Here is a 27,962-nt window from a genome sequence, read left to right as displayed (position 1 = left end):
CTAGGGATCTTTTACTTTGAAAAATTGAGGAATTGAGTGAGTTTACACACCTCCAGGGGTCAGTGGGAGTTTTGTGGGTCATAGTGGGGATCCCTAAGTCCCCCATGCCATAAAAAAGGGAACTTAGGCACCTAAGTAGCTTTGTGAATACCACCCTAAAATCTCAAGCACAGGTGAAGAACTACTTTGGCTACCCTTCATATAGAAGTGTATCTTCCCTCAGAAAGACAGTGCTAGATTCAAAGGATGAACTAGTCAGTGTTCAAGAGTTTCCTTAACCTGTTCACTGTGAGCCACTAACCTTTCTGGAACTGATGAGGCTATTGCTAGGAGATTAGTACTAAAGTGGACAGCCATCTCCTCCTTCTGAACAAAAATATTCAGGAAAATGTCATTACTTCAACTAGATCACCTTACTATATAGATACAAGAGAAACAGAAGGAAAAACAGAGATTGATATCAGTATGGGAGCAGAGCTAAAGCTGTTTATTATACATAGGTTCTTAGTGTAATAGCCGAGTACCTTCACAAAGGCATTAGGCAATGTGACTAACATCTGTAACATATGGTTTGTTCTCTCTCTAACCCTTTTCTCAGAGGAGGAATTGTGTGTGTAGGGTAGGTTTTTTGTTTAGTTTTTTTAAAAAACACTGCTATATTTGTGTTAGAAAGGGCAAAGTGACCTTGCATTTGGAAAAGAAGGTGGCAAGGTTTGTTTGAGTGACCTTATCTGTGCATTTCTGTATTTTCAAATGGTGCTCTGCTGTGGTTTAACCTTACCTTCCAATTTTCTGGATTGTTTTTCTGATAATCTTAAAGGAAATTTCTAGTTATTTGTCCCATGAATTACCAATATGTTCTCTAAACCTTAACTTCATTTTACCATTTTTGTCAGAATTTAGATCCTAAACCCTTTCTGCCTGAAAAGGATGGGAGTCTCTACATTGCTCATGTTAGTAGATTTTGCAGAGAATAAAATTCTTCATTCAAGCTGCTATATAAACACTTCACAAATGGAACAGCATTTAGCAACTCCTCCCTATTCTTTACTATTGTATTTGTTAAGGAGAAAATAATGTGTGTACACTTGTGTTATAATTTACTTGTTGGTCCAATAGAAAGTTACCACATTAAGTGTCTGTATGAATCTTTATGTAGCTGGAGTTATATTTCTGGTGTAACATTTATTACTACTTACAGATGCTACAAAATCATTACTGGCAAAGAAATAGGGAGTAACAGGAGCAAAACAGTTTCTGTTCATGGGGATTAAAGGTCTGATTTTCATTCTCTCCAAAAAACTTAGTAATTTTTTGTTGCCACTCCAAAGTAAGTACAGACAATATAAAACCACTGAGTTTTTAAAATCAAGTTTATTGGATATGTGGTCTATATTTTTATTTTACCATTGATTAGTTTCTTATGAGACACACTTTTCATATAATAATTATACAGTAGCCAGGGAGCAGGGATATGTTTTCTAATATAACTAATTCTGAGAGCCAGTGCGCCAACAGATTTCACTTTCATTTACTTATTTAAAAATATGTACCTATATTTAAAATGAGCAAGATGACATCCAAGAACCGATCTTGCAGAATTCAATGCACCTAAATTGGCATTTCAATAAATTCCCCCTTTAACTGTCAAACTCAGTAACTTCGAATGAAGGACAAGTCAGCATGAGGTAGTCAGAAAACAGGATCTAAATACTCAGTCTTCACGTAAAACAGAACTCTTTACTCATAGCATGCCATGCTCCTCTCAGGAAAACCAGAGTTATAGCATATACTACAGTGTATATGAAGCCTCCTGCAAGGACCACTCTTTGAGCCTCGGGTTGAGTCACATTTGCCTGTCCTTTTAATGTCCTCATTGGATCAATTTCTCCTTCTCTTCTGGCTGACCTACTGCTTGATTAGCTGCTCTGGTACACATTTAAGCATGAAGAACCTAATGCTCCATTGGAAATGGTTTGAGGCTAGGGATGGGCTGGGCTGGGCTGGGCTGGGTGCTGATTAATGAGATTTCTGAACTGAGATGGTATTTCTTTACGTGCTTCCGGAGGAGTTGCTTGTCAGGGGAAGAATAGCAGCAAAAACTACAGCCAAATGCCTCACCAGTGTGATGTTGTCACACATGGAGGTCCAGGCTCTTCTTCTGGATTCTGTAATGTAATGGAAACTTATTAGAGCTTACTGGGAAAAAATTGTAACTACTACTAGTAGAAACGGTATTACAGTAGTGGCTAGAGGTCCCAACTAAGATTAGGGCCCCCTTGTGCTAGGCACTGTACAAACACACAACAAGAATCAGTTTCTGCCTGGAGAGTTTATATTCTAAGAGAGGCAAGACAGAGGTAAGAGGCTGAAGACCAGAGTATGAATTTATTGAAAAACATCTGTGTTTTGACTTTGTACTTTTAATCACATTCTCATCATTTATGGATTGACAAAAGAGCAGGCCTCCAAAATAAGAATTTAAGCCATGAGCCAAATACTATCAGTATTCTACGTTAAAAGGTGAGCTCTGTTGCATATTTGTGTATACACAAATTCATACAAATTATTAAAAAAATATTTAAAGAAAATCTTTAATGCTCCAATATGTTTTACTGTAGAATACAACCCCCACTACTTTAACTTATAACATCTTATACTGTCCTGTTAGGTACTTTTTTTTCTGATATATAAATTGCACCAGCATAGAATCCATTAGGCTATTGATCTGAGGGGGCCATACTCTTCAGATTACATAAAACAGTCCAGTTCAGAAACATTTCAGGTTTTGAATTTCCAAATATAGAAGTTGGAGAAACAAAAATTTGTGATGGTAGAGAAAGAAGTGTGAGAGACATTTTAAAATTCACTACTTAGTGGACTCTTCCTATTAGATGGACAGATGTCATTGCAGATTTCATCCCATCATTTCCTATTAACTTGACTAAGGTGATGCTCAGGTCTCTGCTGAATCCAAGGCACATAAACAGTCTTCACATGTGGCAGCTCAAATCATGAAACTTTCTCGTGACTAGCTACAGGTAATCCAACCCAAAACTTTATTTTAGTCTCAAATTAAAATTAGAGTATTGGGTAGAACTCAGAGGTGTAGCTAAATTGGTGTAATTTGCACATTCTTCTCGCTCCTTTGTTATTTCAATTATACCATCTGAGGGTATACGTCTACACTGCAGCTGTGATTTGAAGCTTGTGTAGATGTAATTGCATTAGCTTTAATTTAGCAACCTCGCAAAAAACTGCAGCGATGGCACAGCAGCACAGGGATCACTGCAGATTGTACACGCACAGCTGATCCCCTGGGTACGTACTTGCACACGCTGAAGCCTGCACTGCTGTGCCCTCGTTGATATTTTCAGGGTGCTAGCTCGATTAAAGCTAGCCCGGGCGTATTTACACAAACTGTACATTGCACCCCAAGTGTCAACATAGCCTTAGACCTGCTTACACGTGTTTACTTATGGGTACCTTACATCACTTTACCCTTCCTCTTTGAATATGGCCCACTGAGATCAACAGCCTAATGAATTCTATATTGAAGCAATTTACACAGCAGGAAAAAAAAAAAAAAAAGCAACAGGACAGTATAAGATGGTATAAGTTAAAGTAGCGGGGGTTGTAGTCTAAAGTAAAAGATAGTGGAGCATTAAAAAAATTATTTAAAGAAAATATTGCAACAGTTTGTATGAATTTGTATATTCACAAATTCATACATGCGGCTATTTGGAGAATATATATATATATATTAGAGAGAGAGAGAGAGAACATTATTCAGCTCTTACGCTGATGATAAGCAAGTAATTGGTATAATGAAGTTGTATAATAAATACACCTGTGAAACGTTCTTTAAGTAAATGGCACTTTCAGAGCATGATACAGCACACTTGCTGAATTTAGTTACTCATGCATAAGGCCCAACTTAATTCACAATACTGTGGAAATTGTGGATCCTGCAATATTAGGCTTCCACCACAGTTTTGACAGCAGGATCCCCTGTTCTCAGCCCAGGGCTGCCAACAGCAGAAATCATGGAAAAATAATAATAGACCTTATTAGCACAAATAATAAGGTCCACAATTTCTTTTACGTGATTTTTTCCATGGCTTGCGTGCAACTCAGCCACAATTTTGAACTATCATCCTTATTCGTGCATTATATTTAAGCTCTGATCCTGCACACATGTACATGCATGCTCAACTTTGAAGATATGACCGTTCCATTGACTTCAATGGAACTACTCCCATGCCTAAAGTTAAGGATGTACATAAGGCCAGGATTAGGGCCTTATAACAAACCAACCAACCAATCTTGCAATTTGTACTAGTGCAGGGAACTAGTGAATTCTGTAAATTAGTAAATCTGATTAGAATCAAGGCCAACATGGCACAAAGCTGTACTTATTTTGTCAATGATTTAAAATAAAGCACAATATACACTAGAAAAATACTGCAGCATGTTTTGTAAAAAGATTTTCATAATATGAGAATTCACTACAGTGCCCTACTGTTAAATCTTACTTGACAGGAGAAGAATCTGACAATTTTTTGTGCAGATTATTGAGTGTGTAGTTTAGTGAACTGCAGATTAGCAGCGTTCTGCTCTGCAGTTCTGTGGTGTCTGTTATGTAACAGGAATATTTATTTGCTGACTCCTTCCTGCTCTCTAACTTATACAGTAGAACAAACATCATTCTTATAACTTCCAAGAAGGCAGTCATCTGCTAATGAATGTGTCCTGTTTTTGTCCAAATTTGGTAGTGAATTATCTGCTCCAATTCTTGAATTTAATTCATTTTTTGTCACCGAAGCTGGACAATGTTTAGAGTTCTTAATTTCAGTGCAGCTGTCATGAAGAGTAGGAAGAGACTTTGTTGTTGTTATTCCTGTGTTCAGTTACTGCAAGGCTCATAATGTAGGTCAGGGAGTTGGGAGTTTACTCTAAACTCGGTATTTTTGTTATCTTACCTCTTATTTGATGGATGTGTTTCCATGTTTGAACTTTGGCACTGAAGGAAACTTGGAAGTAACACTTCAATTTTGCAAGCATAATCGCATCCAGTGCTAAATTATTTACTATTGACGGTTTTATAATAGTCCTTCCAACCAAACCAACCAACAAATGGGTTCGGCAGACAAAACTTATCTCAGCTATCTCAGTTTAAACCTTTGCAGTTAAATACCATTTCCCTCTGGATGTTTGCACTTAACATACAGTACAATGTTCAAAGACATAAGAATGTAAAATATTTAAGTTATCCTTTTGCATTACTTACACATTACTAAATGCTCCGTAACATACTTCAAAATATATTTGAGCTTTACCAAAGTTACCTATTGCTTCTATTCTTGATACAATGTACAGTACTGTGCCAGTGCTGTCAAACGAACAAAAGACAGGTGTATGACCTCACAATGGGAAATGCCTTAAGTAACGTGACAGTTTTCCAAGTTGTGGGGGATGGGCACTACAAGCAAACTGGCAGAAGAAATCAGTATGAGGAAAAGACCTAGTGAAGCTCATGTAACAGTGGGAAGAGACTCCCATTCATTGAATGAACGTATAGAAACGTGTTCTTCTGTCATAATCCCAGTGCCCCAGGCATGACACAGATATCTCAATTTCCCCTCAGATATTTTTAGATTCATCATTTTCCAATTCCATATATCCTCCCTCGTAGCCTGTACAATAATCAATAGAAATTAAGTGGAAGCAGAGATAAAGGAGTTAGAAACATCCACTTAGAAAAACTAAACTATTCATTAGCTCTTTGTATCGAATGACTGTCTATAGGAGTGAATTTAAATATCTGGCTTCTTTTGTTGATGGATGGAAGTATGTAGGAAACAATCTCTTATTTAAAAAAAAACAAACGCATAGTTATACTGTGAAAAATCTGCCCAAGCAAGGGGGACTATTTACACTTACCAACTGTACGGGCACATTTCGCATTTGTAGGGCCTCTCACTTGCGTGAGTCCTGAAATGTCTGCGCAGGGAGCTTGCATCAATTGAGGCATAAGAGCAGATTTCACATTTGAAAGGCTTCTCACCTATCAAAATATGGAAAGCAGCAGACATGTTCACATAAATGAGGAATGGGAGCTGAGGGGAGGGAAAATTCAAAGGAAATCACCAGAACATTAAAAAAAATATCCTCAGACCCATTGGCTTGTCTTTTACATATTCCCATCTGAAATAAGATCACTTGAGAGTCTACGCTAGCCAGGACGTGGAAGGTTTGACCTGCTAGTAGCAGCTTAGGTTTCCACTGCCGAAGCAGGTTACTTATGGGATATGTGACGGTAATGTAGCTGCATCAGCAAGAACAAGCTTCAAACGTAGCCAGTGCCTATGTTGTGACAAATCTAATAATTCAGCCCCCTGGTTTGAACTCAATCGCTAAAACTCAATCACTTCAGTTGTAGAGTTATGAGATGTACTGCAAAAGACTTAAAGTGGGCCCTTCGTGACTCTCCTCTTTGCCCATGTGGCCAATTACAAAATGGTCATATACTTGCAGGCTGCATCCATGGCGAGAAATGCCTTAGTTCCCACGTGGACTTGCACACAAAGCCCTTCCTTCAGGTATTGAATGGTTACAACTTTTAATCTAACACACTTGACTTGAACATCTATAAGAAAGCTGTTGCACTAAATAAAATCTGAAATAAAAAGTATGTTCTTGCACAAAAGGACAATTCTAATTCTAGATAGATCACTTATTGGCAAGATACCTTTAACCTTAAATCATCACAGCTGAACGTGGTTTCAGGTAAATTGACTAACTCCATTTCCAAATTGAAGATCAGTTTACTTTTCTCCTAAAAAGACTTATCTTTGCCCCTTTTCCTGCATCAGCCCCATGAATACAGAACACTAACTCTCAGCCTGCTTTAAGTCACTAGGTTAACACTAGTTAAAAACACAGTCTCTTGCAAATTGAAGAGGAGGTAGAACGGAAGTTCTCAAAAAGCAACAGGAAACAGTATTAGCAGTGAAGCCAGGGTGTTAATTATTTTTTTTGTAAAAGCATGGACACCTTTTAGCAAAGCACAAAAAAATAATGCTTAAAAAGCAGAGGACATTAAGGGCTTCTGCCTTTTGGTGCGCATGGAAATTGTGCATGCATGCCCATCTGCACACATGCTTTGATCTGAACGTTTACCTGCATATTTTACAACATTTATCTAATAGAGGAGGACATGAAAGTGAAATAAATACGTGATAAAGAAAAACTAAACTGATAAGTCTATTTTCATGGGTTCAAACCCAAATGCAAAAAAACCCAGACAATTCAAGTTAATGGTGAAAACTTAAAAAATCTATTAGCTTGTTAAAAATGAAATAAGTTAACTTATTAACAACATCAACACAGGTAAGGTAGTATTTCCCCTCAAATATATGATTTTTAACCAGTGTCTCTCCGATTCTCTACTGGAACCATTACAAATGCAAACATGCAGGACGCTTCCATCTCCAGTGTTTTACATGTACTTTTGGTAACGGTTCATTATAAAGTAGATTTTGTTCTGTATGGTCTTTTAACAATAATTTTAAAAAATGAACATCATTTTGGACTCAGTATATAGAATCTTTAATCCCCAGGGGAAAACTGAATCTCAGAGAGGTTAAGGCCAAAATTTTCAAAATCATACTCAGGCTTCGTCTACACTTGAAATGCTACAGCACTTCAACATAGACACTACCTATGCTGACAGGAAGGGTTCCCGCATCGGCATAAGTAATCACCTCCACAAAAGGCGGTAACTAAGTTGATGGAAGACTACACCTGTCGACTTACCGCTGTCTACTCAGGGGGTCAGGTCAGTTTAATTGCTGTTGCTTGGGGTGTGGACTTTTCACATCCCTGAGCGACATAGTTAAGCCAACTTAATTTTCTAGTGTAGGCCAGGCCTTACAGTTAGACACCTAATACTCGGAGGGGCGGGGGGGAATTCTACACCACTGCACAAAGTACAGAATTAATGTCTGCCGCAGATTCCCCCCTCCCCAGAATAATTGATGCTCACGGGGAGGCGAAGAGAACCTGCAAGAGGGATCATGCTGCAATTATACCTTACACCAGAGGTGGGCAAACTACAGCCCACGGGCCACATCTGGCCCGAAGGACAGTCCTGCCTGGCCCCTCTCCTTGCCCGGGAGGCTAGCACCCAGCCCCTCCCCCGCAGCCTCAGCTCACTGCGCTGCCGGCACAATGCGCTGGGTGGCGGGGCTGTGAGCTCTAGCCGGGCAGCGCAGCTGCAGAACCTGGCCTGACCCGGTGCTTTGTGTGGCGCGGTGGTGTGGCTGGCTCCAGCCGGGTGGCGCAGCTGCCTCTCCTGGTGCTCTGGCTGTCACAGCTGTAGCGCCGTCAGCCATCGGTGCTCCAGGGAGCATGGTAAGGGGGACTGGATAGAGAGCAGGGGAGTTTGGGGTAGGGGTGTGGATAGGTTGGGGCGGTCAGAGGGTGGGGCAGTCGGGGGGGAGGGGTTATTTAGAATGTTTTAAAGTGATGTGACTACTTGTGTATCTGGCATATCAGAGATCTATCTACTCCAAGTACCCACATGTATGCCAGGGATCCACCACCATAGAATATGGAGCCCCAAAACTGCATTAAAAAAAAAAAAAAAAAAAAACTCATGTCAGTCAAGTGTCAGAGTGTTGTATTCCTGACAAACCACTGAAAGCACATTTTTGTTTTTAAAAATCCCCTGAAAGTTTACTTATTGCACAAGATGGAGAGAAGTGGATATTACTTCTCCGCTACATTGCCAGGTCTGACACAAAAATTTTCCATGCACTGACTTTTGTAAATATTGTCACAAGCTGCTAATTAGCTCTCCCACTCTGCCTGCCTGTCACCCACCCACCATACATATAATGTAGCAGACTTAGGAATGCCATTCCTTTAACACAGCACATGTTTTATTCTACTTGTACAATTCAAATCTCTATTTCCTAACCTCTTAACATGCTCAGTTTAAAAAAAAAAAAAAAAACTCATCACATTTACAGAGTTAAATGCCTAGCATATGGAAAATATCCAAGAGTCCCAAACTCAGGATTTCTAATACAGTGTCTTTTGTCAGGATTAGGAACTTAATATAACCATGACAATGTAAATTCCATGTACCTAAATTTCTTAAAACAAAGTGAAAAGAACCCAAGAGTATCTGTGAAAAAGGGATACTGAGCCTTCTAGTGAAGACATTAACATACCACAAAACTGAAGAAAAGACACTGACTCAAAACATTACTCACTCAGAATACTCACCAGCAACCACACATCACACAACAAAAACACTAACCCAGGAACCTATCCTTGCAACAAAGTCTGTTGCCAACTCTGTCCACATATCTATTCAAGGGACACCATCATAGGACGGAATCACATCAGCCACACCATCAGAGACTCGTTCACTGCACATCTATCAATGTGATATATGTCATCATGTGCCAGCAATGCCCCTCTGCCATGTACATTGGCCAAACCGGACAGTCTCTATGCAAAAGAATAAATGGACACAAATCAGACAAAGAATTATAACATTAATAAACCAGTCGGAGAACACTTCAACCTCCCTAGTCATTCAATTACAGACCTAAAAGTCGCAATTCTTCAATAAAAAAAAACTTCAAAAACGGACTCCAACGAGAAACTGCAGAACTTGGAATTAATTTGCAAACTGGATACCATTAAATTAGGCTTGAATAAAGACTGGGAGTGGATGGGTCATTACACAAAGTAAAAACTATTTGCCCGTGCTAATTTTTCCCCTACTGTTACTCATACCTTCTTGTCAACTGTTTAAAATGGGCCATCCTGATTATCACTACAGAAGTTTTTTTTCCTCCTGCTGATAACAGCCCACCTTAACTGATTAATCTCGTTAGAGTTGGTAAGGCAACATCCATTTTTTCATGTTCTCTGTGTGTATATATCTTCCTACTGTATTTTCCACTGCATCCATCTGATGAAGTGGGCCTTAGCCCATGAAAGCTTATGCCCAAATAAATTTGTTAATCTCTAAGGTGCCACAAGTACTCCTCATTCTTTTAGTCAGAACATCATTACTTTTATCTCAGGCAAATTCAGTTTACTTTCTGTGTGGTTTAAAAAAACAAAACAAAAAACAAAACTTAAAAAAGGTCCTCTAAGTACAAAAATTAAATAGCAGAGATATTTTAGTACCTTTTTGGAAATGGCACCTTAGCTGCATCTGCTCTTGGCATTAGGTTGATATAGCTACAGCGCTAGGGAGTGTGAATTTTTCACACCCCCGAGTGGCATAGCCATGTCAACCTAACGTTTAAGTTTACACCAGGCCTAAGTCTCTAGAGGTGAGGGAAAGGAGCCAAAAGTACCTCCAGGAACTATTAAGTCTAAAACATGGCTGTGAACAGGAATATAGATCTCAATCAGAAATGCATGGAAGAACGTTCATAAGGACATCCCTATGCAGGAAAGCAGTCACCCACATCCGAACTTTAAAGATATGCTTAAGTCCCATAGAAGATAAACATATGCTTAAAGTCAAAACACTTGGATACTTAGATATTTGGTTACCATTTATTCAGTACTCAGACAAAAGTACAGTCACCCACCCACCCCAAAATAATTTAAAAAAAACCCCTCAGCTTGTCCAATTTTTTTGAATATTAACATGTTATAGACATGCCTGGTCTGTTAAATATATGTAATCAGAAATTTCACTCAACAAAAATCACTAAACATGACATGTCATAAGCATAATGATGCACTCTCTGTAATATAGTAACACCCTGTTAAATAGACAGATCTGATAACTATATTTTTGTAGAATGTCTCTAAACAGAACTCACTGTTGTAATGATTATTGCATTGTATTTAATATTTACATGGCAAGGATTTGTAAATGTATAACACTTTATCTATTTACTTATTTATTTAGAAAGTCTAAATACTTGAGTAACTGGGATGCTTTCCTGAATCAGGGACATAAACTCACTATCATAGCCAGATTAACTAGTGGGTAAAAACCTTCTTTCATTAGAACCACTGTAAATATTTGCTAAGGAACAAAGAGAGAGATCCAAATTCTCCTACTACAAAGCAATCACCACTTTAACAAAAAAATTACAGTTTATTGTAAGTGAGAACATAACGCACACACAGAGTTTACCAGTATGGATGCGCATATGCTGTATCAATGAGGCCTTTAGCTTAGTTTTGTACTCACATGTATTCCCATGTGTCTCTGTAGAGCCAGTTTTGAAGAACACTTCCTGCCAGAGAGGAAACAAGCCTTGTCACAGCTGAAAATCATCATCTTCTCTTTTTCCTGGATAAACTGATAAAGGATGACATTTCTCAGTTATAGCAACCAATTGTGTCATTGTAGCCCTTTAATGACTTTTATGGCTGATATTTATAGCTGTTAGTTTAATGGGTATAGATTAATATAATCAGGGAGGGAGAATGAAAGAACAGATTTATTTTAGTCCTCACAGTAGTTAAATATATTTAATATTGTATTAACTTTAAAATATTAATGCACAGAATGGACCAAATATGCATAATCTAGGCACAGGTAATTTACTGGCATCAATTGACAGTGTAGGGCAGCAAAGTGTAGAGATCCAATCTGATCTTCTAAAAACCATTGGTGTGAGTATCAAAGGTAGATTCTACCTTCCCAGCTACCTGACCCACTTTTTCACTCTTGTACATTGCAATTATTTACATTGAAAAGTACACCTCTGAATGATATATGGGTTTATACCTCTTAAAAAGAAAAGACAGTTTTTTACTATTAAACATAGATGTAAACGTTTGAACAATAATATAGATCTCATAAGTTCTATTGCTGTTCATGTGAATTCAGCGTCTGGCACTTCTTCTAGACCCATCTTCATGCCCACAAACTGCCTATCCATATGTTTTCAGCACCTAAAACTCCCCAACTCCCAGCAACATTAGTGAGAACTGTGGGTAAACAAGAAGTGCAGGATCAAGGCTATAATGCAGTCAGCTTATTTTTAATTAGTAATATATATCTCCATTATAGTTGTATTAGAAAAAATATAAGCAAAAAAAGATTTGGGTTAAATCCTGGTCCCATAGAAGTCAATGGCCGTCTTCCCAATTGATTTCAGAGAGTTCAAAATTTGGCCCTTCACATTTTCCAGTTTCTTGATCAACACTATTATAGAAAAAAACATTTTCATTCTGATACATTCCTGTATGTTAACTGTTAAGGTAAATGCTAACCCCAGAATACATGCACTAAAGTCACACATTACTAGTACCCATTGAGTATTTTGCTTACACCCAATATATTGAAAATAAAGCTATAACATATATATTTCCTATTACATTTTAAGTCTGATATTGTAGTACTTTCACTGATTTCTGAAATTTACTACATACAGCAGCAAAGAGTCCTGTGGCACCTTATAGACTAACAGACATATTGGAGCATAAGCTTCTGTGGGTGAATACCCACTTTGTCGGATGAAGTGGGTATTCACCCACGAAAGCTTAAGCTCCAATATGTCTGTTAGTCTATAAGGTGCCACAGGATTCTTTGCCGCTTTTACAGATCCAGACTAACACGGCTACCCCTCTGATACATACAGAAGTTTACCTTATCTCTGAGATGCCAACCATGCAAAAAAAACAAAAAGAAGATTAATAAAAATATTCCAGTTTAGTTAACTCTTTATTTATAAAAAGAAAAGGAGTACTTGTGGCACCTTAGAGACTAACCAATTTATTTGAGCATAAGCTTTCGTGAGCTACAGCTCACTTCATCAGATGTATTATGCAAGGCACTGCATTTAGCCGTATGGAGTGGAAATCCATCAACTGCATAACCTCTTAATTTATAATTAACTTTTCAAAGGATGTTTGGCTGTATCAAAGTTCAAAATAAAAAGATGGAAAAAATGGACTGAACTTTCAGACGTGTATAATTTAACACTTCCTTGCACTGAAGAAATAAAGCTTGCATCATTTAGAGGATAAGCCCATCATTTCCATAAGGGAAGTGAAAGCGGTTAAAAAAGCAAATTGTTAAAAACCTTGCTGTTCACAGAAGATATGCAATCTTGAATAAAAGAATGATTTCAGTAAACTCAAAAGCTTGAGAAGAAATAATTGGATTTAAACAGTAGATTTCAACATGTCAGCCATCTACAAAAGGCAAGCTGTACCATTCTAAATAATATTCGTTACATCAATTTTTTTCCTTCCCCTAAATATTTATAACCTTTCAACTGTAAAGCCTCACTGCAAATAGTAGATTTTCACAGATCTAGAATTAGATTTTTTTTTTTTTTTTTTAAGAGCTACAAAATAAATACACAGCTCAAAAACACAGATGCTGTCTAATTTCCATAATGTCTTTTGGAATCCAATAGCCATGCACATACTGTAATTCAAAGTTATAAGTACTCTCATTCACTGATTAGGAAAAAATTCTTTGTCACTGCTTCTGCTCACTGCAATCACAATCAAAGTATTATCTTTATGTATTTAAGAGATCCCTATTTCACAATGATTTAGTGGACCAACCCCATTCCATCACTCAATCGACTTGAAGAGAAGTAAAACCATCAGCCATGCAGATTCTTTTGGTTTGAACTGTAGTTAAAACAAATAGTTTGTATGCATGGTTCTAACAGTTGTAAATGGTTTAAGGGGACACATGAAGACTCCAATAACCTTGTGGTCTCATCTTAGGTGTTTGTGGCATAGAATGACCAAAAGATCCATAGATATTGATCTCTGGATTTTTTTTAAATATAATGCTAGGAGGAGATGATTTATGACTATAAGTATAAGGAGAGAAAAATACTGAGATTACATGTAATTACAGCTGGGACAACTCATTTTCACCCTTAAGAGGAAAATAAACAGTACACCATAGGGATATTTCAGACACCTTTAAAAAAAAAAAAAGAGTCCTGTGCATTTAATATAAGATTCCCATGTTTCTTTTCATAGCAACATAGGTTGCCTTGCTCAAAAAAATCTCAGGATCCATAACATTTCTGCATGATCACCGTAAGAGACACGTTTTTAAAGGGTCAGCGTAAGATGAAACATAATACACGTCATACCTAACAAAAGAACATTCCACCCTAGAGAGCTGGTGCCCCCATTCAATACCCTGTTGGCAGGTAACCCTGCCGCCCTCTTTACATAAGAGCTAGCCGCTAAAGCTCAGCATGGGGAATTAAGTTATAGCACCTCTCTCAGCTCTGCAATGGCTACCTGCTAAGTGACCTCAGCTGCAACTTAAAGACTGCCACCTCCCAGCTGATCTCCAACCAACCAGCTCCTGAAGGCTCCCTGGGGAGTCTAGGATCACAGAGAAAAATAAGCAGGCAACATGGAGGAAGGGAGATCATACTTGTTCATACTTGGAGAAAGTAACATTTTTTTTTTTTTTTTTTTTAAGACCACGTTTTCCAAATAAGCAAGGATTGCATTCTAGTGAATTAAGTTATTTTCTTCTGCTTTTTCACTCTTAGCCCTCTAAGCACAAAACAGCTTAAAATTCACCAGACTGTCATGGACTGTGTGTACAATAATTACATAAGTTCACAAGTAGGAAAGGTCCTTATTTATGCTAAAAACAAACACTTGTTCAGTTTTAATAATCAAAGCAATTTAAAGTCTAATTTACTTTTTATTATTTGTGATGTTTACTTGTTGAATTTCTCTCAGATTGATCAATGGAATGGACTAGACAGATTAATTTGTGTTGCTGGTTAGTTTCTCATCAGGTTCACTTTTATGAAATATATTTGCATGATACGGCAATAACTGGGTGGCTAATATTATATTAGTTTAAAATATTAATTTTATATTAAATTATTAGTTTAAATAAAAGAATATTAGTTTAAAAATGTTTCCACTAGAATTAAAAAAAATAATAAGAACCATTTCATTTAATCTTAGGCTTTATGAAGACTTTTTTGGTGTAAAAGAAAAAAAAAGCTATTATATTTTGGTCAAAGTTGACTTGACATTTGGCCTGATCTTGTTCCCATTAGTTTCAACAAGAGCAGGATTGGTTCCAGGTACCTTTAAATGCAATCCTGTGACTTTAAATCCAGCTTCTCTACCATACGGGTTGCAGAAGTTCCAAGTATGAATATTTCTCCTTAAAAAGAACTTTTTAAAAATAAAAATATACATTAATATCAAAATCACTGGTTGTGATGTGGTAAAAATTCACAGGCTGTTCTGAAAAAGTAGGTTTCTTGAGTAAAATATAAATATGCTCCTTTTAGCAGAATCAGATCACGTCTCTTCTTTTAACATAATCAGGAAAAAACAATTTAAAACAAAACCAATGAAATATTTAAATTCAACTAACATTATTTCAAGTCACAGAAAAAGAAATTATCTGTTAGTACTCAGTTAATGCCAGATGTTTCACTGAAATCTAGCACCTGGCTTTTTTTCCAAATTCTACATGACATGCATAGGAAAGTAATCTCTCTAGGGCACTTAAACTTATCATATTAGATATCAATTAGCAACTGCAAATGTGATCACTGAACAATATTTATACTCCAAATTAATGATTTGGTAAATTTCCATAAGCTGTTTAAGGATGTCCGCATGGAGACTTACTGCATGGCAAGCCAGGGTTTGAATGAACACCACACTAGCAGATCGCACACTAAGTCGCCCTGGTTTTGTATCAGACATACTGTACTGGGGGGGGGAAATCACTGTTACAAGCGCACTGAAATACCAAGGCATAAATGAAAAAAAAGCACAGAGGTACATCCTTAACTCTGAATTTCCATATATGTAAACTGGAGCTTTGTGATTGTTATGTGTTTTCTGTATTTAAATTTACATAATGAGTAAAGCATTAAATAAAAACAGTATTTGTAAGGAAGAACAAAACAATACTAACCCTTTGCTGCCCCCTTCTGGAATATACAAAGGTTCTCACAGAAAACAGTATTCAGGAATTCAGTAACCAAAAAATCGTTTTTTAGTTTACAGCCCCAAGCCTCTTTAGCCAACACCAGACCGCAAAAACTCTCTAGCTTTTTCCAGGGTCATCTCTCATACTCGCAGATAGTTGCTTGGCTGGCTTGCCTGCCTTTTGCCTCTCAGTTTCTATTCTCCTTTCTCACTCTCCCCACCCAAAAAAATATAGTCAGCAAAAGCCCCTCTGCCCACCCAGTCTAAAACCCATGGGCAGGTTCACAAAACCCTTTTGTTTTAGGTTGGGGGGGAAGGGTGGGAGTATTTATGTTATGCTAATTGAAGGGTGCGTTCAGATTCATCGACCTCATGGAGTTTTTTTTTTTTTAAACTCAGTTCTTAAAAAGGTTTCACCCAGCATGTAACATTTAATCTAACATTATTAGATTGTAACACATGTAACCATACATTTTTGCAGACATCAGGTCTCTTTCTGAAAATGAGGTCCATAATGATAGACACACAAACACAGTAAGTCTCACCCACATTCAGTTAATATTTTTAAAAGGTCTCAACTATAAAATCTACAGTATATAACAAAGTATTGATAAAATGTAAAAGAAAAACTCCATAAGAAAATCATGCGTGCGTGGTAACAGTCCCCGCCAACTCCGCAGCTTGTTCATGTGAGTAGCCCAACTACAGACCTATTTGTATACAAAGCCATGCCAAGAGAGTGCCTATTTTAGATTAACTGTGGGCCCCTCTCTCTGAAAATATTGCCCATGGCGAATAACAGTACTTGAATAATAGTCCTAAAATGGAAGTCTATAGGACTACTTGCAAGCATAAAACAGAGCTTGAACCTAATCGTAGCATAGGCCTTACCTGTTGCAGATGCTGCACACAAATTCATTTGAGTTCTTTTTTATTCTAGTTTGTTCTTTTTGTATCGGAGCGCACAAGACTATTCTCAGTTCTCTTTCTTTTCTTCATCTCTTTCACTTTCTGTCTTTGATGGACATGTTTCTGATGCCTGCTCATTTGATGTGTATATTTAAATGCTTGGCCACATAATGAACATAGGAAGGGTTTGGGAGTTCTGTGTTTTGCCATATGCTCTTTCAGCTCAGCTCTGGGTGGACAGTAAAGAAATACAAATAAGCAAATTAGCAAACCCAAGCCAGAATTAGACTTAAGAATTCCCTCCGCCTACCAAAAAAAGTGCAAGTCAATCAAAATAAACTTTATTATCTTCAGTGGCGGAAAACATCTTATTAGTTTGGGATAAAACATTCTCAAAAAGGTAGGTGAAGATGTAATTGTATTTTAGAAATAGTTTCATGGGTGAGCAAGTGACTTGTTAACATATCACAATTCCATGCTATATACATGAAATTAAAAATATGTATAAACACACATACACACAAAGACTCCCACAGGCAACTAGATAAGATGTTCAAACATTTAGAACTTAGACACAGGACAAAGTTATATTTAACTTGTTTCCTTGAAATTATATTAATCTAGTAACTGGTTTTTTTAAAATATTACAAAAATATGGATAAGCAAATGTCTTACAGTACGGTATTTATATATAATTTTTACTCACACTCTACAAGGTGAGGTTAGCATTCTTGAAAGTAGTTGTGACGTTATTGACAATCTATAACTGTATAGATCACTGTTGCGACCACTTTTATATATTTGCAACAAATATTGTATAAAGGTTGTCTTATAAGTGGGGGGTCTATGGAGAGGTTATGGTTTGCTGGTTATGATTATGCTCTCTATATGTGTGTATCATTTTTGTAGTTAAAGTTATGAATACTGATTCTATACTGTCTGTATTTCAAACTTATGCTATGCATCTGGGTAACACCCCAGACAAGTTGGTGTCAGCTCTGCCTAGCCTGCTTGATGGCCCATTAAGGACCATCAGCTATACAAATGACTCATCCAGAGAAGGCAGATACACCTTGTGACTCAGCAAAGTATGCAGGGACTTGCTCAAGTGACTCCAAACTCCATTTTGCTGTAATTTTCCACAGTAAGAACACCTCTTTGATCTTACACCTGGAAAAGACTACAAAAGAAGAAAAGTACTCCTTTTCTTTTTGCGAATACAGACTAACACGGCTGCTACTCTGAAACCTATAAAAGGCTGATGCCTCATCTCCATCTTGTCTTCAGTCCTGCTTCATACCTCTGGAGGAACTTGCTACAAATGGAAGCTCCAAACAAAGGACTGATGACCCATCCCAGCTGTGGATGTACTCCAGAGACTTGATTTGAACCTGCAGTTTATTCTATCACTGCTACAAGCCTGAACCAAGAACTTTGCCATTAGTGTATGTAATTGATTCCATGTAACCAATTCTAGCTCTCATCTATATCTTTTTCCTTTTATGAATAAACCTTTAGATTCTAAAGGATTGGCAACAGCTTGATTTGTGGGTAAGATCTGATTTGTATATTGACCTGGGTCTGGGGCTTGGTCCTTTAGGATCGAGAAAACCTTTTTTCTTTTACAAGGGTATTGGTTTTCATAACCATTGGTCCCCATAACGAGTGGCATTGGTGGTGATACTGGGAAACTGGAGTGTTTAAGGGAATTGATTGTGTGACTTGTGGTTAGCCAGTGGGGTAAAACCAAAGTCTTCTCTGTTTGGCTGGTTTGGTTTGCCTTGGTGTGCACAGAGACCCCAGCCTCGGGCTGTAACTGCCCTGCTTTAAGCAATTTGTCCTGAATTGGCACTCTCAGTTGGGTCCCACCAGAACCAGCATCGTTCCAGTAATACTTTCATAATATACCAGTATAGTACCATTCTTAAGGTGAAGACCGAAGGATAAACCAGGTCCAACAATTGTTACTATCTGGGAACAGTTAGTGCTGCAGAAGACAATTAGGAACCCACAATGAGTACTTGTGGAGTATTAGGGCTAGTCTACACAGGCAACGCTAAAGCACTGCCGCAGCAGCGCTTTAACGTGGCTTGTGTGGTTGTGGTGTAGCGCTGGGAGAGAGCTCTCCCAGTGTTCTTAAAAAAACACCTCCAAAAGGAGCGTGGCTCCCAGCGCTGGTGCACGGTCTACACTGGTGCTTTATGGCGCTGAAACTTGCTGCGCTCAGGGGGAAGGGTGTTTTTTCACACCCCAAGCAAGAAAGTTGCAGCGCTGTAAATTGCCAGTGTAGACAAGCCCTTACAAATAAAATAGCATGTTTTAGGAACCAGGACTTTGCTTTCTGGTTCTGCTTTTCTGGTACTGATTTTTTATAGTTATTGAAAAGTCAACCTTTGTTTTTAATCTAAACCAGTTTTCTTTTTCTGCTGTGCAATATACCAATAATATACAGTTAGATGACTACTTTTGACTTGCCATTGAGCTAAGGGACTTCAATACCACTCATGTGGTGACCTCGTCTTTAAAAGTGTGTGGATTTTTGTGTTTTTAAAATACTGTGATAATCAGTCAGAAAAACATTACCACTTTAAATAGGGGGAGGCTATAAAAAGATACAAAGTATAACCCTTCTTTCCAGAGACAGTGTCTTCTTGAATTCAACTAGTTGAAACGCAGGAAAAAGAGAGTCAAGGGTGGAGGGCAAAACTCTTTAGGATGAGAGTCTTTTACGTACACTTTGAAACTGCAGCTGCAATCTTGGAACCCAATGGATTCATGATAATTCATGACATTTTTTAAATAAATATTTTTATGGAAATGTGTTCAGCTTTCCTTCAATATATAGCATTAGATACGTCTTCAGTTTAACCTTGAATGATAAAATAATATATACAGATAAGCATGACAGGCAACATTTATTGTTGGTGTAATTCTACTGAGGTTAATTAAATTAATTACAGTAGGAATGAATTTAGCCTTATCATTTTACCCTTAAACTTTTATTATTTTATCATGTTGTTCAAATACAGATACTTCTTATGTATTATTGCCAAAAACCACTAAACTGTTACTACGGCATTTGAAATCTGAACCATCATGCAAAGCTTGTGAAAATAACTCTCTCACGCAAAACTGGCATCAAGATCAAACCAGGTCATAGGCACATTTTTGCATTAATAAAAGATATTGTCTTTGAAAATAAGCATAGGCACAATAGTATGTGAAGAGTTATATAGGCAGTATATTTTGTCAAGCTTCGAAGGAGTAAAATAATCTTAGAGAGACAAAGTGGGTGAGGTAATATCTTTTATTGGACCAACTTTTGTTGGTGAGAGAGACTAGCTTTCAAGCTACACAGAACTCTTCTTCAGGTCTGGGAAAGGTACTTAGGCTGCACCTTCACTGCAAAGCAAAAGTGTTTGGCCCCTTGGTGCTGGCTTGACTCAAGCTCGGCGCCTCCAGCCCTGCAGGGTTGGGACCCTGGGTCTGAGCCCTGGGTTAGCACACTTTCAGTGTAGGTGGAAGAGGGTTAGGCTTGAGCCCAGGCTCAAGCACGAGTTTATGTTGCAGTGTAGACATACCCTCAGATTGTCATAGCTAAATACAAGGCGGAACAGATTGCTTAGCATATTTTTTGTCCTATAACTGAAGAGGTGTTAATGGGCCACTTCACCTCGAATGGCTCCTCAAAAAGCGTGTTAACAACTGATGCTAAACAATCTGTTCCCACCTTGTATTTAGCTGTGATACTATCTTTCCCAGTCCTGAAGAGCAGTTCTGTGAAGCTCAAAAGCTTGTCTCTTTCACTAACAGAAGTTGGTCCAATAAACGATATTACCTCACCCACTTGGTCTCTAATATCCCAGGACCAACATAGATAAGCTTATTTTGTTTGCACTGTCATATCATATGTTTAAAAAGATCTGGCAAGGGCCTTTTGGGAGGGAAGGGGAAGCTGATGTTTGCATGTCAGTGTGAAAACAGAAGCAAATAAATTTGAGTAAGAATACTTTCATTTGTGGCAAGTATAGTATAACTTCATAGAGAACTATTTTATTTGACACCTGGTATCAACCATATTTTAGTTGTTCACCTCGTATTCACTGAGAGTTTGTTTGTGGTTTATCACGCTTGAATGAGCTCATTATTTTAGCAACAACAAAAATCTTGAAAGTGTAGGAAGCGAAGAAAAACAGAAAATGAGATATTAGCTATTACATGAAAATATTAGTGATTAATATAACCAATCCCAAGACAAAACAACAGTATTAGGAGGGGACCTGTGAAATTCCATCAACTTTAGCAATATGTGCTAAATGCCCTGCAACAGCTTGGTAAAGAAGAGAGGCATTCAGCACATGAAGTGAGCTGTAGCTCACGAAAGCTTATGCTCAAATAAATTGGTTAGTCGCTAAGGTGCCACAAGTACTCCTTTTCTTTTTGCGAATACAGACTAACACGGCTGTTACTCTGAAACCTGTCATTCAGCACATTGTTACCTAGGGGGAAAAAAAGTGTGTGTCTTTTTCTCCCCCACTTCAGCCAATGCCATCCAGCCTCACCTGGATTGCCAATTCTCTAGTGTGATGCCCCAGCAAGCATTGTAGTGTCAGTATCACAAAGGCTGGATTACTCAGCCAACCACTATAGTAGACGGGGCAGAAAAATGCCCATTTTTAGTTATATTACACAGTTTTGCAAAGATTTTAAAATATTTTATCCCTTTTGGGATAAAATATTAAAAAATTATTCAAGATAATGTTAAAAATAAAACGGCACTTACTTGACCCTCCACCCACAATATATGCCAGCTCCATGCTTCAGAGGGGTGCGGTGGTCAATATGACATCACCAACAAGGTGTCATGATGGAGCTGAAGCCGGCGACCCAAGAGGGTCTGAATGTCCCAGGACTTAAGGAGAAATTTGTGAGCTTTTAATTAACAACGTGCTGAATGCCTCTTATAGCTTGGTTGCTAATGGCATTCAGCACATATTGCTAAAGTTGATGGATTTTTGTCAGTTTTCTTTAAAAGTTACTAATCTTGCCATTTCCCCCAAATCTCCTTAATATATCACGCACAAATGTTGCATTCAAAGATTAAGGTTGCAAAGTTAAGCGCTCAAAAAAGAGAAAGAAGTTAGAAAAATGCCAGAATCCCTGCCAAGCTAGTCTCATCCCTCCAGAATCCCTGTTCCAGTCTCCCCTCACCCAACCCACTCCCACCCTCAGGCACCTTGTCCAGCAAGCCACAGCGTCCCCCACAGCCCATATCTGATCTGTCTCTCCCCTCACCCTGGCCACCAGTTGCCCTCCTCTGCCCATGTGTCCCATCACCACTGGCTCCCAGTTCTTGTCCCCACTCAGTTCTTGTCCCAGACTTTCTACTCAGCCAGTCCCAGTTCTCCCCACAAGTTTCCCGGTGTCAGATATGTTCCCCCAGTTCTCTCCCCTCCATCCCCTGGCCCCTCTGGTTCCCAGTGCCAGTCTGTTCACCCACCCAATTCCAGTCTTTTTGCCCACCCCAAATCTCAATCCCAGTTTTCACCTCTCTTTCCCATTACAGCATAAGATCCTTTGTATTCAGAGCCCAAGTTACCTTTTCCCCACCTCATGTCTCTGTGATAGGGAGCCACTATAGTGCTCTCTATCCCTCGGATTGCAGCAACATTATGTGGTGTTTCCCGAACACAGCAAATCCCACCACATTATTTTTAAAAACCTGTTTTTTTCTTTTAACACTCCCACTCCTTAACCCTTTTATACTAAATATTCACATGTAGGGCTGTACCATTCCCTGAACATCACTATTTACAGTAATAGGATACAGCATTAAAAACCCAACAAATTATTGATTTTAACAAATATTTATGAAATAGTTTGCTGTATTTTAATAACCAAGAAGCTAGAAAAAAAAGAGACAAACACCTAGTAAAGCATATAAATTAAAGAGCTACCTACATTTGGAAGAACCATCTTTCACATTCGGTGCACGGACGTGGTCTGGAATTGTAGTTGTGGGTGCAGAGATGCTTGTAGACCTTGTTCCACTCTCCGTCTGTGTCAAAAAGCCATAGATCATTGAAATGTATCAGCGTCAGAGGAAACAAATAGAAGTAAATACAGAAAATATCACTAATTCTTCTAAAATTATACATTTAACCATGTTCAACAATCTTCCTTGTTTTCAGCTATACATTTTGTTTCCCTATTCATAAAATGTAGGTAACAGTTACATCACAGCCAAGTAAGTATTAGTTAATGTTTATAGTGGGAATATAGCGGTTTAAAGATAAAAATAGCAAAGTGTTATTAAACTACAGACAGAGTAAATCCACGTAAAGTTACTTTTCCCATTACATGTGACATGACTTTCAAGTCCTAATAGTCCAGGAGAAGTTAAAAAAAGTCCAATTTTTTTTTTTTTTTAAATAAAAACAAATATTTAGAATCCACAGATTATAGTTTAAAATGAGATGTAATTCTGTAGAGCAGAGTAACATTTTCATAAAAAGGTACATTTACAAAAGCTTATTCAACACACAGATTTGTATTGTTCCTGCCTGTAACAAATTTCCCAGTAACACTAAGATTATTTGTTATAGCTCATCACAGATTGTATCATACTACATCAGTGGTTATCAACTCTGGTGCACCGCTTGTTCAGGGAAAGCCCCGGTGCACCAGGCTAGTTTGTTTACCTGCCGCGTCTGCAGGTTCAGCTGATCGCGGCTCCTACTGGCCGCGATTAGCCACTCCAGGCCAACGGGGGCTGCAGGAAGGGCAGCCAGCATATCCCTTGGCCCGCACCACTTCCAGCAGCCCCCATTGGCCTGGAGCGGCAAACCGCAGCCAGTGGGAACTGCGATCAGCCGAACCTGTGGATGCGGCAGGTAAACAAACTGGCTCAGCCCGCCAGGGCCTTTCCCTGAACAAGTGGTGGACCAGAGTTGAGAACCACTGTACTACATGCTGAAACTCTTAAAGTACATCTTTGTAACTCTCAATATACATTATGCTTACAGATGGGTTTACAATGAGGGTGAAAGTATGAGAAAAATAAATGTTTGAGACTTACCAATAAAATCACATTGCAGACATTTAAACAAGATACCATAATGGAAAGATATATGCAGATTTCTCACTTGCTCAGTTTCATAAAGAGATGAACACTTTGTGCATAGAAAGAGATTACATTTTCCATGATGGTTGTTCCTATGCATTTTCCATGAACTTGGCGACATAAAAACTCTCTTGCAAATCAGACACTGGTAGCTCTCTTTTACCGGCTTGTGTGTTTTTAAATTATTTTTCATTAAGTTCCATTCAGTCATGCAACAACTGCAATAAACACATTTGAAGCCCTCATCCCCATCATGACATTTAACGTGGATTTTATAAGCACCTTTTGACTTCAGTTCTTGGTCACATATGTTGCAGTGTTGTATTCTTTCAGCACTTGGTTTTAAAGTGCAAATACCTTTCAAAGGCTGAGCTAAGCCACTGTTTTCAAGTTTGACCTTCTTCTGACTTTTACTTCAACTTTAGTTGTTTTCACTTTTACCTTTAAGGTTTGAGTTTTAATGCTGGAAATGCAACACAGGCCAAGTCACATGAGATGTTCAAATTGGGCTTCCTCCTCATCTTTGCTTTTTTTAGATTCATTGGGGTCTGTGGAATATGAGAGGTGATTAGGCACCACAAAGCAGGGCTCCTCAAGCTGAAACTGACCTGCTTCTTCTTCAGTGTGTTTACCTTACAAGAATGAGAGCCATTAGGATTATCACGGTAACTCCCCAGGTTCACATCACAGCATTCAGGGCTTATGTTATGAAGCATCTGGTACATGGGCAACAGAAATGACATCTTTGCAAGGTTTTCTTCATTTTCTTTGTTTTCTTGGCTGATTTCATCCCCTATGCTGTATGAGTCATCTTCATCTTGATCTGGGCCCATTTCAAGGCACTAAGAAATGTGGCAAATTCTACCCTGTTTATGAATGTTAGTCATAGGAGTTCTGATTCTATTCTTGATACTGCTTGTGAACTTACAAAGTTTGCACCTGTACACTTCAACCAAAAACATTTCCACCAGGCTGGCAATTTGGGTTTCAAAGCCTTCTGTCCCAGAGGCATAAAATCAGGATGTTGTGATCTCCTCAGGTAAATGTAGGTTTGTGGAAGGAATGTACTGGAATTTATATTTAAATTCATTCATTTTCAGAAAGTGCAAGTACACAAGTCTATAAGAGAAACATAAATAAAGCAGTTCTATGATCTGCAAAGCTGGTATATCAGCACTCTTCTCCAGAAGAAGATAATTTATCCTAAATCTTCAGTAATACTAAGCAAGATATACATAAAGTGCCTATTTACATTTTCCCAACTAGAGATTGATGCATACTATGCTATGGTATATTTATATTTCAATTATTATTGTTGCCTTTTCTCAGAAGTTACAACAAGAGGACCTAGGGTCAGATTATAATCTAAATTGCATTAGGGTATATAAAATTCAAGGGTGAAATCATAGCCTCTTGGAAGACAACAGAAGTTTTGAAAGTAAAAAATTTATACCTAAATGCCTTATACAAAGCAGCTTATTTTTTACTTCAGTAAGTTATTAATATTACAGATGAAACATTTATTCTGTAACTTCAAACTTGAGATTTTAGAAAACTATTTGTTTTAAAAAAACAATCCCAAATCATTTGCTACTTTCTCCTCTATTGGATTTTTGTTGTGTATTCGTTTTGGGACTTGCATAAAATTTATGAATCCCATGGCAAAGACTTTTCCATAGAAAAACGCATTATTAAGATACAAATATCTCAGCATACATTAATTCACAAATCTATAGAGTTGACATATATACAGAGCATCCACTACTGACAAGGGGCTGTGCCTTTTTATACAAATCTTTACAGTCTGTTAACCTCCCCGATTCTTTTAAAATAATCAAGTAATCCTGAATGCATCACAGCAGCTGGAAGCCCTATACCTGATCATTTGTAGTACATCCCCCTGCACACCTTCCTCTGCTCCCACCAGTGCAGGATCGCTCCTTATACTTAGAGCCTTGCAAATCTGCAGATTTCCACTTTATATCCAGTGACGTTTGCTGATCACGGATCAGATGCAGATACACATTTTGTATCCACTGTAGGGCTCTACTAATACAATATTTTGTTCTCTGATGCTATGAATTCCCCTTACACAGGAAATGGCGAAGAACCAGCTGACCGTACCTGCTATACAGCAAAACCAGGGAGGTAGTAGCAGCAGGGACTAGTGCCGGAGGAAGACAATCAGGGGCAGGTCCCCCTTGCGCCTGTTTGGCAGCCGAGGGCACACGGTCACCTCAAAGCACCACCTACAGCTACAACGGCTGCGCATCATCCTCCCGCAGCCACCCCTTGCAATAGCCGCTGCTGCTTGGACGGACTCTCTACTGAAAGCACGTGCCGCTCCCACACTGCTCGGGTCAGCGGCGCGTGAAGGGAAGGGAGGAAGGTTCCATTCCGCTCGTCAGGGGTCACTGGCTGCATTGCTGAGTTAGTCTCACCCTGTTTCCGGGCCTGCGCGGCTCAGACGCGCCCCTCTGCGCTAGCTTTCCTGCTTCCGGCCCGCAACCCAGGGAGCACTTGTTAGAGCGCGCGCTCAACCCTCCCGCCTCCACCCTTCATAACAGCAAGCGGCCCCACTCTAAGGGACTGTGCGCAAAGTGACGCACACAAGAGCGCCGCGAAGGGACTCGTTTGAAACCCCAATCTCAACGCTTTAAATACCAGCGACCGCTCAATTTCCGCGAGCGCCTCCCTGTTCCCATCGCTGCGTGAGCTTGGCTCAGTCATTTAAGCGCTCTGTGCTTCAAGTTCTTCATCTTTCTAACTCAACACGTGGTAATTTATGGTTGCATATGAGCTCTTTGAAGCAGGTATTGGAAAGCGATAGTATCGTTTAGTACTCTGTACAGCGCTTAGCACAATTCTTGGTTAGTCTTTCCGAACATAATCATCGCCGTGCAGGACTGGAAGGGACCTCAATAGGTCGTTTAGTTCAGTCCTCTGCACTGAGGCAGGACTAAGTAATAACTAGGCCACAATCATACAATCCTAGCACTGGAAGGGACCACAAGAGGTCCTCTAGTCCATCCCCCTGCACTCAAGGCAGGACTAAGTATTATCTAGTACCTATAATGAATTATAGGTAATAATAGCGGAGTACTAAGTATTAGCATTATTAGCACCCCAGATTATCACAACTGAAACCATTTTTAAAATCTAGTTTAATTTTCTGTGTTTATGCTGTTTCCTTACTGCATTTCTTCCCATTTTGAAAATGGAAACAGACACCTGGGGTTCATTTTTGTTTTCAGGCTGACAAAATTCTCATTTTCCCATCCAGAATAATTTATTTTCAAAAATAATGTCTGCAAAATATAATTCCTCCCCTCCCCCAAATATTATCACTAGCTGCTTAGATTTTCATGACAATCTTGCAAGACTTCCTACCCAGTTTAGGGCCATATCTACACGAGAGAGCTTACAGTGGCACAGCTGTACCGATGCAGCTACACTGCTGTAAGACTGCTGGTGTAGCCACTCTAGGCCAACGGGAAAGAGCTCTCCCATGGCCATCGACATAATGAAACCACCTCCAACAAGCAATGGTAGCTATGTCAGCAGGAGAGCGTCTCACACTGACATAGCACTGTCCACGCTGGCACCTCTGTTTGTGTAACTTCTGTCACTCAGGGTGCGTTTTTTTCACACCCCTGAGCGACATAAATTATGCTGACAAAAGTGCTAGTGTTGACATAGCCTCACTGTCTTCTTCTAATACACTAGGGCAAGGCTGCAAATGCCTTGAGTATCTGGGTTGCAGATGCTCATCTACGCCCGCTCTGACATCCAAATAATAAATGGTGAAATCTTGTGTATGAGCTATTAAGTGTCATAAAACATAATTCAACAATAGCCACAATGTCTATGCTTTGGACTTAGGCTCCCTGGCAATTTCTCTTTTACTTAAATTAACTCCATATGCTCACAACTTCAGGCAGCCTCGGTAGTTTTTGGTTGTACCCCTGGTTTTCAG

General features: G+C 38.8%; 2 long non-coding RNA genes across 4 annotated transcripts in view; one reads left to right on the top strand and one right to left on the bottom strand.

The window, feature by feature from the left end:
- LOC311515476 overlaps positions 1-18,392 on the top strand; it is a 31,890-nt gene extending 13,498 nt beyond the window's left edge. The window contains exon 2 of the long non-coding RNA XR_014710155.1: positions 18,009-18,392. This is a non-coding gene — a long non-coding RNA (uncharacterized lncRNA). The remainder of the gene's footprint in view (positions 1-18,008) is intronic.
- Positions 1,395-26,486, bottom strand: LOC311515475. Of its 3 annotated transcripts, XR_014710153.1 has the most exons (7): positions 26,111-26,415; positions 23,942-25,105; positions 22,825-22,921; positions 16,846-17,092; positions 11,240-11,350; positions 5,944-6,067; positions 1,395-2,168 (listed from the first exon to the last, which is right to left on the bottom strand). It is a non-coding gene; the product is annotated as an uncharacterized lncRNA (long non-coding RNA). The 3 variants fall into 3 exon arrangements; XR_014710152.1 differs by lacking the exons at positions 23,942-25,105; positions 26,111-26,415 and adding an exon at positions 26,428-26,486 and having other exon boundaries at positions 1,398-2,168; XR_014710154.1 differs by lacking the exon at positions 23,942-25,105 and having other exon boundaries at positions 1,398-2,168.
- Positions 26,487-27,962: the final 1,476 nt, after the last annotated feature.

Source organism: Lepidochelys olivacea (genome assembly GCF_965140295.1).
Source record: "Lepidochelys olivacea isolate rLepOli2 genome assembly, chromosome: 2".
NCBI classification, from domain to species: Eukaryota; Metazoa; Chordata; order Testudines; family Cheloniidae; genus Lepidochelys; species Lepidochelys olivacea.
This window is presented reverse-complemented; position numbering and strand designations above follow the sequence as displayed.